The sequence below is a fragment of the Lagopus muta genome, chromosome Z (genome assembly GCF_023343835.1).
Source record: "Lagopus muta isolate bLagMut1 chromosome Z, bLagMut1 primary, whole genome shotgun sequence".
Lineage (NCBI taxonomy): Eukaryota > Metazoa > Chordata > Aves > Galliformes > Phasianidae > Lagopus > Lagopus muta.
The window spans coordinates 32620742-32634826 of NC_064472.1; the positions used below are offsets into that span (position 1 = coordinate 32620742).

The 14085-nt window shown below is 39.1% G+C and overlaps 1 protein-coding gene across 6 annotated transcripts in view; it reads left to right on the forward strand.

Annotated features, from left to right (window-relative positions):
• CCDC171 (coiled-coil domain containing 171) overlaps window positions 1–14085 on the forward strand; it is a 217685-nt gene that overhangs the window by 188310 nt on the left and 15290 nt on the right. For 5 of the 6 annotated variants that reach the window (XR_007373821.1, XR_007373820.1, XR_007373822.1 and 2 more), the window contains one exon: window positions 611–10182. The gene's annotated coding sequence lies outside the window, so the exon portion shown is untranslated. The remainder of the gene's footprint in view (window positions 1–610; window positions 10183–14085) is intronic. The other variant, XR_007373818.1, reaches the window with a different exon arrangement.

Below are 14085 nucleotides of genomic sequence, written 5' to 3' on the forward strand. Positions count from 1 at the left end.
CTCATTGTCAAAGAGACTACTAGTTAGTATTAAATTAGTTGACATTTTCTGTGTGAAAAAGGATTTTTGATTAGCATGGTATGTAAGTATGCACTTAAAAAGTTACAAACTCAATCTACAATGTCAGTTACAACATAAACTTACATTCTTCCCACAAGAAACCACATTACAGATCTATTGTCAGCTTTGAATGTCAGTGTGAAGCAGTAATTTAGCTTAATTGTATCTTGTTTTTCCTCTTAAGTATCTTTCATGTAATTGCACGACTCCAATTAATTCCTCTTACAAAGATTTTTGCCGTCAAAAGAGATGTTTCAAAAGAGCTGTGTATGTGCATATGAAACATGTAACAGTTAAATCTAATGCATGTGTTCCTTTGCTACCAAAAATTACAAACCAGACTGAAGGAGACCTCATTGACTCTCTTTACCAGGTTTATATTGACTTCTGATCAAGCACTTAGAGTGGTTACAATCAATTTTTCAGGTTTTTTTTTGTTTGAAGTTCATTGTGTAGTCACTCTTACAGTTCATAATCCAGAAGTACAAGAATTTCCTTATGCAAATGAATAACGTGCATACTCCTTCACATCTGTTTGCCAATTTTCCAGGGCATATGTACATAGAAGCATTATCTAGACCATTAACCCCTCTCCAGAAAAGTTTGTGTTTGAGATTCAAGAAAGACAAGGAACTTCTACAGAGTCCAGCTGAGAGCCACAAAGATGATTAGGGGCCTGGAGCTCCTCCCTTATGAGGAAAGGTTGAGAGACCTGAGTTTCTTCAGTCTGAAGAAGACTTCAGCAGAATCCCCCAAAGTTCTCAGCAGGTGGGTGCCTTGTTGGGACTTCAGGTTACACAAGTGTGCCAATGTCCTGCTTTTGGAATTTCTAAAAGTTGTTTTTCTAACTTGGTATGTGCTATATCCAGCCTCTGTGAGCTTTGTGCTTCACCTCAGAGAAGGAAAAATTGGTCGTAGACTTCATAAATAGTCATTTTTTAAAGTGTGAATTGTCTTAACATAGTTATACTTGTTAAATGTAAATATGATACAGTCAGAGCCAATAATACATAAAGAAAAATATGTTAACGGGTTGTTTTCATAAAGCTGAAAATAATTCCAAGAGAAATCGTCTAGGAAAAGGAAATTTAACAAAAAAAAAATCAGTGATAATTGGAATTTGTTATAAAACATTTGACTAGCTGACCAACAAACTTCCAGTTAAAGAGCCGTTTTGTTTTAGATTTTTAAAATTATCACTTTATTTCTTAAACATTGGACAGAGAGGTGCAAACAAACATTTTCTTTTCCAAAGACATAGAAATTAGAAGAAATATAGAAAACAACAGCAGTGAATAGGAGTTAAAATACAGGAAAAGCAGACGTATGATAAGAGAAGGAAAAAAATTACAAAGGGAATTTCATAGATAAAGCCATTGGAGAAAGAAAATGAGTCAACAATGACCCATCAGGAGTTAGTACTTGGTTAGGATTTATAGTGAAGAAGTCATGACTGTTTAATAGTTACTTTTGTTACAAATCTGATAGAAATCCAAAATTCTACCATATATTGCTAAATCCTTTTCAGTTCCAGTGGAAATGAAAGATGATGTTCAGAAACGTTTTTGAAAATCAGACAGTTTGATCACCTACTTCAGAGAACTTTTACCAGAAAATTTTGAACAAAGTGTATGAGACATTATCTGAGGCACTCACATTGACGTCCTTCCCTAACACATCTCATACCCATGTCGAGAGACTGAAGTAAAACAAATACTAGGCCAGAATACAAAGGGGTTACTAAACCTGCTGTTTTGAATATCAGTGCCACATGAAGTAATGGAAAATCAGCATAGGCCCTAAATAGAAGGGTGGTAGTTTTGTTAATGGCAGTCACCATCGGTTAGGTGCATGTGGGGAAATAACTGGCGTATATGTGACATGTAAAAATATTGTTCGGTATAAAGGACACATTGATGCTATAAGCTTGGAAATCTCTGGAAATAATACAATTTCTTTTGTGTTAACATACTATTTGGTTGGAAGTCTGACATTAAATCAACATTGCACTCAGATAACAGATAAGGGGCAGGTCTCAGAAAGGTAATCTTAATTGCACCTTTTTCTCAGGCCAAAGGTGTTTGACCTGGCTTCATGCTGTTTAACATTTCTCCAAGCAATGATCATTACTGTTGCTGAAAAATGGCTAGTCATTCTGCAGGAATGGAGGAACAAGTAGCAGAGTTGGTTATTTGTTACAGTCAGGATGCATGAAAACAGTATGCATTTCTATAAGTTTTTGAGTTAAAGTTGTTGTCGTGGTTAAGGGACTTTATCTTGAAAAACAAAAAGAATGGTGAATTGCTGTTGTCATGAGCGAAGAGAGGTGTGCTATCTATGCCCACCACTCACAGGCGTGACACTCAGCTTGTAGCACTGCCCATCGCTGTGTTTTGGTCTAAGAGAATGGAGAGGGGTCAGGGCAAGGTCTCAGGGTGATGCCAGTCTCTGAAGGTGAGCTGCAATCTGGAATGGTGTGCAGGGTATTCTGAAGGATTCTCTATTAGCCAAATACCTAGCAGGATTCACAGACAGGGAATGGAAGTTAGACTCTGCCTGAGATGAAAACAGTTCTTAAAGTGATAGTCACTGAAGCAACAGGGTCCATGATTTCAACACAGTAAGAATAACCACAGTCAGTAATCATAATAAGTATATACATTTTTTCTGTAATTATTATTAGTTCTTCTGTAATTATAGAGAATGCATTCGTCAGAAGCACGTTTCTTAGGGGAAGTCATTGTCTTCTGTTATGGTAAGTCCATTCTGACATTAAACACTAATGATCTATTTGCAGAGGCTGAAGTCAATACTTAGACGTATCAATAATAGGCCTGACTTCAAAATTATTCATTTGGTTTTGTTAGCCTCAACTTATGTTTGTTATATTATTTCACATTGGTTACTTGTATTTAAAAAAGAGGAGGAATCAGTTGTTTTTGTTTACTGAACAAATATTATTCGTCATCATAAAGATACAGAATTCTTTAACATAGGATTGCAAAGTATGTCTTTCTTAAAGCATATGTATGCAAAAGGGAAACTTAAAATCATATTTTGAATGCAATCCTAATGTTCTCTCAGATGAAAATAGAAGTGTTACACTGGTTTCTGTCAACTGAAGATTTGGCCTGCTAAGGCTGTGTCCCTTCCCAGTGACTTTTTATTAACCAACTATTTACTCATTTTTCCTACAAATCCTATATTTTCTAAGCAAAGAGATTCACTCTGCTTTCATTTCAGGCTTCTTTTCCTATAGGAAATTTTATTCTAAACAAAACAAAACAAAACAAAAAAGGCAAAATATCTGAAAAATAAACAATTTCCTGGTATAAAACCTATCAATGTATTATGGAGGTATTTTTCTATACAATGTACAGTTATTGCTTTTTAATCTGTCAATCTTTAAATCAAGGTTCATTTCTAAACAATTTCTATGTAAATGACTGCTGAAGAAAACACAGAAGAATAACAGCCAGAATAAAATCTGGAATATGAGTATGTAGAAATACAAATAAACAAATATTAAAGCAAGGTATGGGAGAAACTCTCTGCAAGTGATACAAACTTTGATGGTGGATACAATTACTCCTAGAGTCCAGCTTATAACTTTTTGAAAAACAAGTTCAGAAACATTGATTCTTTCAGTCATTTAGCCTATTGTTATGTACTGGAAGTCTCCATGACAGACAACATTCTTTCTGTTAGCTGAAAAATAGGTAAAAATTTAGCCAGGCTGAGAAATGACTACAATTTCAGTGGCACAGTACTTTATTGCATTAGAAGAGATACAACAAATCTATTGCCAAAAAGCTGTGGAAAAGTCCTTTTCCATATATGGAGTATATGCTCAGGCTTTAAGAATAAAAGATCAACATACCCTGATTCTTCCATTTCATTTGTACAACCTTTGATGTGATGGGTGATGCTTCACAGACAGTGATCTGGGACATCTGCAGCTAAGAAAAAGCAGGACTTTCCTTTCTGGTGTGAATTATTTGCATTGAAACTAACATGATTTAGAAAGATTTTGATGATATTTATGGTCAGATAAGAACATGAGTAGCCATGATGTCAGTTTAGAGCATTAATGTTAAGGACCACAGCGTTTTTCTTTTAGCCAGTCAAGGCGGCCATATTGATGTCAATCTCATAAGATCTTTTGTTCTGCAAAAGAATCCAAATGAAAATAAAAATTCAGAAAGTCAGATTTTAAAGGAGCTACAGCAATTCTGTGGTTCAGAACATCAAGATTTGCCTTGATGTTGAAACTTCTCATGGTTGGCTTCAGGTCCTGGGGTAATTCTGAATCGTTTGAATGCAGCTGTTGTCTGCCAGTGCTGGACTCAGAAAAAAATTACGGATTGTGTAACTGGGGGAACTTCTCATCTGACACACAACAATTTTTAACTGAACAAGGGTAGGATCAGATTAGATATCAGGAAGAAATTCTTCCCTGTGAGGGCAATGATACACTGCAGTATGTTGCCCAGAGAGGCTGTGGATGCTGCATCCCTGAAAGTGTTCAACTCCAGGCTGGATGGGACCCTGAGCATTCTGATGGATGTCTTCCCAGTGAAAAGTATTGCTATCCATAGCAGGAGTTTGGAACTAGATGATCTTTAAGATTTCTTCCAACTTGGACCATTCTATGACTATTTTATGATTAACCATCACAAACATAAAACAGGATATAAAATATATATAAAATATATATTTATATACACAAACAAGCAAAGAAGCCTCCATGAAAGATAACTTCCTTGCTAGACTCTTACCAAGAAAACCAGTAAAAATTGCTTCATCACATAACTGAGGACAATGCTGAGGACATAGAATGTAAAACTGCAGAACAAAATGACCTTAGTGGCATTTGGAAGCTTAGAAACTATGCTGATTAAAGACTTCCCACAGTACTGAAGATAGGATGTCATTTAGGGAAGAAATAGTGAACCAGAGCTTCTTTGCCATAGCCCTGTGTTGAACTGGAAAACATGTTAACTGAGGTTTTTCATAAATATTGCAAGTAGGCAAAGTAAAAGTATTTTCAGCACCTTTGTTTGCTAGTGGTTGCAAATAAGGTGTTTAAGACTGTGAGTGGGACGTGGAGCTTCTTGTGGTGGTATGTTTCACAAGAAAATTCCAGCAGAATTGAATTTCCTGCTTCAGAGAGAGTATAGAATATTCTACGCAGAGAAGGAATGGGCTCTACCTACATGAGATGCATCTATAAACAAAACCACACTCCTCATTTTTAATAAGATTGCCTGATGTTTTCTAGAGAATTTAGGAATGGTTGTAGCTAAAAACAAACAAGCATACACAAATGCAAAATACAATGCAAAACAAACAACAACACCTCCCCATAAAATGAATCCAGAAAAGAAGAAAATACATATAAACAAGAAAAATCAGTAACAACAGAAAAAAATACAGAGAAAATTACAAATTAAAAAATGAGAAATAATGAGCCAATGACTCTTTTCTAAGAACTTTGGTTTTCTACATACAAGATCTAACTAATATGTTGTTCCAAAAGCATTTCAAACAAGGAATAAATAAATAAATACCATATGGAAATTGCATTGGCCATCATGCCAGAACTAACCTTTGAATGAAGCTATGGTTCTAAATATGGGAAAGAGAGGGAGAAGAAAAGACTTTTTGTTTTCTTCATGAGAGGAGGAAATTTCATTGCTCCAGGCAGTCTTAGGAAGACTTCAGTGTTCCAGGTCACCTTGCCAGGTGATGTTGCAGGGTTCCTGCTCTTTGTCATACTCGATTGTGAACTGGGACTCGACAGCAGGAAAAGATTTCTCTGAAATGGATTCAGCTAGTTAACACTGCAGCCACCAACCCACCCACATGGAAAAAGACCCAAAGTGTCAGCACTTATTAATATTTTATTGGAAACCACACATTTCACAGGAACGGTGACAAAAAATGTATCTTTAGCAATGGCCTCGTCAATGAAAGTTGGTGTCTTTGTTTTTGTTTTTATTTTCCCATGGCTGTTTTATTCATTAATTTTCTTCCCTGGTCTGAAAAGAGAAGAATATTCAAATGTTTTCTTTTCCAAAATAGAAGTGGAGATAGCATCTTTCTCATAGTTTCATGTACACATGCCATCTCCATGTGACAAAAAATATCTTCACACTCACCTTGGGCAGATTGTTTTGAAGTTGGGATCTTGGGGGAAAAAGTCCCTCTGTCTGGAAGCAAAGATTCCTCCAAAGCTTTGCAACCACCAGAGTAACCTGAACATCCGTAAGTCTATGCATCCTGATAAGATGCCTCCCGCAGTCCTTAGGAAATTGGCTGATGTAGACACCAATTCACTTTCAATGATATTTTAAAAGTCATGGCAATCAGGTGAAGTTTCTGGTGCCTGGTAAAGAAGGCAGTATAACACCTGTTTTTAAGATGGATTAGAAGGGATAACCCAGAGAACTACTGACCTGTCAGCTTTATCTCTGTGTCAGGGAAGATCACGGAACTGATCCTTCTGGAAACAGTGGTAAGGCACACATGGGAGACAGAGAGGTGAAGAAAGACAGTCAGCATGGCTTCATCAAGAACAAATCCTGCCTGACAAACTCAGTTGTTGCATTGCCTACAACACTCAGTGGCTTTCTGTGATGATGTAACTGCATCACTGTGCAAGGGAAGAGCCTCTGATGTCATCTGTCTGGACTTCACTAACGCCTTTGACATGGCACCCCACAACATCATTCTCTTAAAATTGGAAGAATGTAGATTTGATGGATGGTCTCTTTGATGGACAAGGAAATGGTTGCAAGGTCACACTCAGAGAGTACTGGTCAGTGTCTGAATGGAGATCAGTGACAAGCAGTATCTCTCAGGGTTCTGTATTAGGACCTGTGCTCTTCAACATCTTCGTCAATGATATATCCAATGGGATTGAGTGCATCCTCAGCAAGTTTGCAGACGACACCAAGATGTGTAATGTGGTTGACACACATGAATGATGGGATGCCATACAGAGAGATCTGGAAAGGCTCAAGCAGTGGCTTCAGAAGAATCTCATGAAGATTAACAAAGCACATCCAAGGTCCAGACTGGACCGTGGCAACTTCCATCATTAATACAAGCTGAGAGATGAAAGGATTGAGCACAGCCCTGCTGAAAAATACTTGAGGATGACAAGCTGGACATGAGCCAGCAAGGTACTCTCAGAGCCCAGAAAGTCAACCATATCCTGGGCTATATCAAAAGAAGTGTGGTCAGCAGGTCAAGGGGAATGATTCTTTAATTTTCTTCCCTGGTCTGAAAAGAGGAGAATATTCTACTCTGTGCTGATGAGACAGCACCTCGAGTACTGTTTCCAGATGTGAACAGGACAGGAGAAACAAGGATCTGTTGGAGTGCATCCGAAGGAGGGCCACAAAAACAATCTAAGGGATGGAACACCTCCCCTGAGAGGGCAGAATAAGAGAGCTGGGGCTCTTCAGATTGAAGAAGAGGGGATCTCTGGGTGAACCTGATAGAAGCCTTTCAGTATCTAAAGGGAAGATATAAAAGCAGGAGAGACTCCATAGCAGAGCCTGTTGTGATAGGACAAGAGGAAATGGCTTCAAACTAAAAGATGGGAGATTTAGACTGGATATGAGAAAAAAATTTTCTTGGAAAGGCACTGAGATGGTTTACCTGGAGAGGTAGTAGGTACCTCATCCCTGGAGATACTCAAGGTCAGTCTGGACCAGGCTTTGAGCAACCTGATCTAGCTGTACATAGCCCTGTTCATTTCAGAGGAGCTGGACTACATGACCTTAAAGTGTCCTTTCCAAATCAAAAGATCACATGATTTTATGACAAGAGAACTAGGTAATTAAGTATAATCCACAGCTCCCGACTGGCATATGCTATCAGAAACGTTGTGATGGAAAGCTGAATGAATCTTTTCTCTTGCTGCAGTAGAATTTTTGACAGACACGCTTACTGCCACAGCTGAACCCTCTGACACTGACCATTGCAACCACAAGAATTTTCAGTGACACAGATATTTATATTTTAATATTAGTTGGCTTTATGAGACTATAGCAGCACATGTAAGTTTACCCAGTTGTTGATCACATTATGGATGTAATGTGAAACCTAACTCCACACGTAATGCAATAAATGTAACATGAAACTCTTGCCCAAATTTGTGATCAGGGATGGAAGAGAAGCTGTAGTTCCCTTTCTTGGTTGGAGTGAGCACTTGCAGCAATAATAAAAACAGCAAATCTCACCTCCAATTGTAAATACTATGGTAGGCAGATACAGTCACTGAAGTGTATAGGTTAAATGTATGGACATATAAGCACATATGCAGGATATTTATTCTGTATTCTCCTGCAGAGCATGAATTTGAGAGAGAAAACTCTCCTGTTGTGACTGATAATTTTCTGGGGGCTGAAACAGCTGAGTAAAAACTTCAGAGGGGAGTGGAGAAGAGCGAGTGGGACTGTAAGAGAGAACTGAGGAGTGAGTGTCTGGGGATCTTCAGACAAGCTAATGATTTCAAGGGATATAACTTCACAGCATGTATTAGAATTAAACCAAGAGAAGGGGTTGACTGATGGAGAGGGAAGCTTTTATGCTCATAAAATACAATGAACTCATTTAAAATGTCAGGGGATATGTGAAAGGACTGATTCCAAACCAAACAACGTTTTGTCTCCTTGTTTGGCAGTTATTAACTTCAGTATTACTGACTTTTGTTAACTCTTAGCAGGAGCATCCTCTTCCTCATTTGTGTTTATTATAATTGGTCCTGGAGGAAAAAGTTGCTGGGACCTATTCTCATATACTAATGGCCCATTGAATACTTAATATAACAATAAAAAATGAGTTTAGTCATAAATTTCAGCAATTCTAATTTAAGTGAATATTTCAGAGGGTTTGAGAAGAATGTTCTCGTTAGTTTTTCCTTGACTGAATTGTGAACTTTCTGAATTTGGTAGATGCTTTAACATAGTTAATTTGAGTTAATCTAAAGTGTGATATTGTATATAGCTTGGGTTGGATGTTTGATAAATCTGTGTGTTGGTCAGCTTTACAGAAAATGACCTGTAGGTCCTGACAGACAACAAACTGAACACAGGATTCGTATTCTGGAAAGAAGGTGAATGGTACTTTGAGCTACGTTTTGTGTGTTTTCCCCTCTGCTCAGCACTGATGAGGCCATCCCTGGAGTGCACTGACCTTTTTCTGGGCTCTTAGTACAAGAGACAGACGCAGCTACTGGAGAGTGTCCAGTGAAAGGCCACAGAGACAGAGAACGGACTGGAAGAAGCATCACTCATATGACGAAATGCTGACAGAGCTGGGACTCTTCAGTCTGGAGGACTCAGGATCTCAGGGGGATCTCATCAGTGTTTGTAACTAACTGAAAGGAGGGTGCAAAGAGGACAGACTCAGGCTCTTGTCAGTGCTGCTGAGAGCCAGGACAGGAGGAATGGGCATTAACTAGGGCACAGCAGGTTCCATCTGAACATCAGGAAACACTTCTACACTTTGCAGGTGACCATGCACTGGCACAGGTTGCCCAGAGATTGTGGAGACTTCCTTTCCAGAGAGCTCCAAAAGCTGTTTGGATATAGTTATGGGCAACCTGTTCTGCTTGTCTCTGTTTGAGGATTTGGACCAAATGGATTAAGAGATTCCAGTCAACCTCAGCAGTTCTGTGATTCTTCTACATATGTACACTCCAGATTTTTATCTCTTGTACCACTAGAGAAATTAGTCCAACTGCCTCCAAACTTGATCACAAGGTGTTCCTGTTGCATTCTATATGGTTTCATTTCTAGCTAGCTTATGGAGTTAAGAAATGTTTATTAGAGGTAAACAAGTGGTGTAAGTTGTGTAAAAACAAGTGATAGGAAGGTAGTGTCAGGAGGTGGTGTAATGCATGGTTTTTAATAATTGTTAGCAACCTATTGACAAACTTGATTTTAAAACACTTGATTATTTATTGCAACACCTATTAATCATTTATTTTATTTATTATTTAGTAACCTTCCAGTCACGGGATTTATTTGAGATAAAGTGTGCCTCAAATGAGAATAAAGAAGCTGAAGTAAAGACAGATCATTGGAATCTGACATACATATGAATACAGTGAGTTCTAACAATTATGTTTTGTACCTTATGCTTTTTATGCTGTATCTGCTTGGTAAGTTTTAAGTCATGCAGATATTTATTATGTGTACCTTTCAGACCTTTTCATTAAACTAAGATTGTCCCCAGAAATCATTCAAAGACCTGATTTTAGAAAGCAAGTAAGGAATTATCTCCAGGAACAAAAATGCAAGTGAAAATCTCTTTTTGATCCTTTTCCTTTAGATGTTAAGTGGAATATCTCTGGAGTGTTAAAAAAAATGTAGCAGACATCTGATAAGTATTCTAAGAGGTGTTAATAAGCATATGGTGAGTACAAGCTGAAACTGGGTCTGAGTTAATGTGAAGCTGCTGCACAGTCCTTTTTTTAAAAAATTCATAAAAATATTTGTTAAGAAGGACATCTAGTGGGTCATCCATTTCAGCAGCCATGTCATGGCTTTTTATGTTGAATTCCTATTAGGTAGAAGAGTGGAAAGACAAAAGGTGTAGTATGGGTGTAGTGTGGAGGCTGAACTGCTGCCTAACATGCTTCCTTCCCCTTCTGCAGCCATGTTGTTTTAGGCAGAACATTTTGTTTGCAAACATGTTTTCCAGCCCAAGGCTTTTCTTTGTTGGCTGTGTTCTGGGTGACATGTTTCTCATGAGACAGAGATCCTGACCTCAGAAATGTATCTGGAGTCTTTCACCTTCCTTTATGTTTGGTTGTAGTCTAAACATTGTGAGCTCGTGCCCTAACTTAAGGGAGAATATGGCCTGTAGGGCCAGAGACACGAATAATTTGATGAAAAAGGTGTCAAGCAGAGATGGCTTCCTGAAAAGATTGAGCATGGCACTCCAGCAAAACACCACTATTTCCACTGTCCTATTAGGATTGTAGTTTGTCTGCTTCGACATTAACTGCAGTTCACATGGAACTTCCTGTCAGCTGCCACATCCCATCTCATTCACTTCTGCATTGTGTCACTGCTCTCATGGAGTGAACAGGCAACTAGGAGAATTTCCTTGCTGCTACCTGATACACCATTACTCACCTCTTATCATTTTAGCAAAGCAGTTATGTTGCTGTCAGAGGTAATGGAGACTGTGCCACTACGAAAATTGTCTGTAATTTATCTATCAATTGTTTCTGTGTACCACAAAAGAGACCATCTACTTTATGGCTGGGTCTAAGGTATCTGAGAGCCCTTGAAGTTCATGGTTTTCCGGTATTCTAAGTTGTGCTTATGGCTTTTCCTGTATATGACACACAACACCACCCCTGTGGTCTTGAAGGCTGATTTCTTCTTTGCTTTCTTTAGTCACAAATCATTCTGAGGCATCCCTTAAGTGCATTTGTATTGTTAAGTGCACCGGCCTGATTTGGTGTTAATTCAATTTGAGTGCCCTTAATATCTTGCGGGGGTGAGGCAATGCATGCGAGCTGTACCTTGTAAAAACAGGTTCCAGGTCTGCCTGAGAGAAAAGCACCTTTCCCACAGCAATTTACCAAAGTTGCTGATAAAATTTTCATAAGGAAACCTTTTTAGTCTGACCCTATTGTGTTATTCTACCATTAAGAGTCAGGGAACTGAGACTGTCTTCTGGTGACAGTTTATCACAATCTCCATTATTTTAGAGTATAGTCAGCCTACTGATGGGTCACAGCCTACCTCTGCTCCTCTTTCGGTATGGAAACGGCTTTCAGAGCTGGAGCCTGGAGGCCCAAGCATGCCAGTTTCAGCGCGTGTGCGTCAGTATAACTGAAGTGAACTCTAGATAAACCAATCACCTCTAACCTCCAAATGGTGGGAGATGGGACATTTTAGTACATTTGGGGCATAGCAAAGATAGGGAAAAGCAGAAATAAACTGCAGTAATAGTTAGCCCAGTGAACACATGGAAGAAATAGCATGTCACGTCCTGATAAAGAAAAGCTATTTGACTAATAATCAAAGTTGAAAAGCCAACTTTAAAATAACTTAATTGAGCAAATACTATCCTCATACATGTAAGGATGAAGTCTACTCTCATTTCAGTCATTGTAAATCTTCAGTGTTTACTATAAAAATTTGTCTTATTAAGGTGAACCAGTATGTAGTGCCAAGAAAAGTGCTTTCCCAACTCCCAGACTGTCTCTCCCTCTATCATTACCTGTAGACTTTGGAGAGAAAGGAGCTGCATCAAGGGAGACAGACTGAAGGCATTTCAATCCTGTGTCTTGATTTGTAAATACATTTTTTCAACTACATTATAGTCAGATTAGCCTGGATGCCTTTTAAAGACTGGGATGTTTTCTGAAATGCTGTTTTGCATTTTGGTGAAAAACCAAGAACAAACTCAGGATACAGGCAGCAGAGAGAGTGAGAAGGAAAAAAATAAAACAGTAGTAAAGAAGAAAAGAGAAAAAGATCAATTTAAAAAGAGAGGAAGAAAGGAAAAAAAGAAGGGAAGAAAGAAAGGAAGGAAGATGTAAGAAAGGATGGGAGAGCCATGAGAAGAATTTGGGGGTGTTGATTGACAAAAGACTTAACATGAGTCAGCAATGTGTGCTTGCAGCCCAGAATTCCAGCTGTATCTGGGTTGCATCAAGAGAAGCATGACCATCGGGTCAAGGAAAATGATTCTGCCCATTTACTCTGCTCATGTGAGACCCCACCTGGAACACTGCATCCAGTTCTGGAGCCACCAGCACAAGGACATCAAGCTATTGGAAATGGTCCAGGAAAGGCCACAGAGATGATTAGAGAGCTCGAGCACCTCTCCTGTGAGGAGAGGCTGAGAGAGTTAGGGCTCTATAGCCTGGAGAAGGGTCCAGGGGGATCTTGTAGTGACCTTCCAGTACCTGAAGGGGACCTACAAAAAGCTGGGAAGGGACTTATTGTAAAGACATGTAGCAACAGGATGAGGGGAAATGGGCTTTAAACTGGAAGAGAGAAGATTTAGACTAGATATTAGAGATAAATTCTTTACTGTGAGGTTAGCGAGACACTGGAACAGGTTGTGGATGTCCCCTCCCTGGTAGTGTCCAAGACCAGGCTAGACAAGGCTTTGAGCAACCTGGTCTATTGGGAGGTATCCCTGCCTATAGCAGGGGGGTTGGAACAAGATGATCTTAAAGGTCCCTTCCTACCCAAATCATTCTGTGATTCTATAATGATTGCATGGAAGGAAGAAAGGAAGATAAAAGAAAGAGAGATCAGAATTTGTCAGAATAAAAAAGCAGACAGAGGAAGCAGAAAACTGTCATGGCTTGGCAAGGACCTTCTGGTCAAACAAGGATGGGTAACTTGGGAAGAAAACAGGGATGCGGTCTGCACATGCAGAGACAGGATTAGGAAAGCCAAGATAGAGATGGAAATGAACTCGACAAGGGATATTAAAAGCAACAAGAAGGGCTTTTGTAGGTACCTAAATCAAAAAGGATAGTCCAAAGAGAGCATACCTTCTCTGCTAAATGAGAAAAGAGAACTGTTTACAGCAGATAAGGAAAAGGCTGAGGTACTCAATGAGTTCTTTCCCTCAGTCTTCACTGGCAGCCAGAATTCTCACATTTCTCACATCCCTGAACCTCCCATCCTTGAACCTCTTGGGGGGAGCTGGTGGAGCAAATTCCCCCCCACTGTAAGGGCAAGTCCAAGACCACTCTGTAAGACTGACATGGAATTGGTTGAAAGGTCACAGCCAGAGAATCTTCGTCAGTGGCTCTATGTCCAGGTGCAGGCCAGTAACAAGAGGTGTTGCCAGAGGTCCATCTTGGGTCTGGTACTATTTAACATCTTTTATCAATGACATAGACAGGATAGATTGCATCCTCAACAAGTTTGCTGATGAAATCAGGCAAAGTACTGCAGTAGATATGGCAGAAGGAGAGGATGCCGCTCAGAGGGACCTTGATAAACTTGAAAGGTGGGCCTATATGAA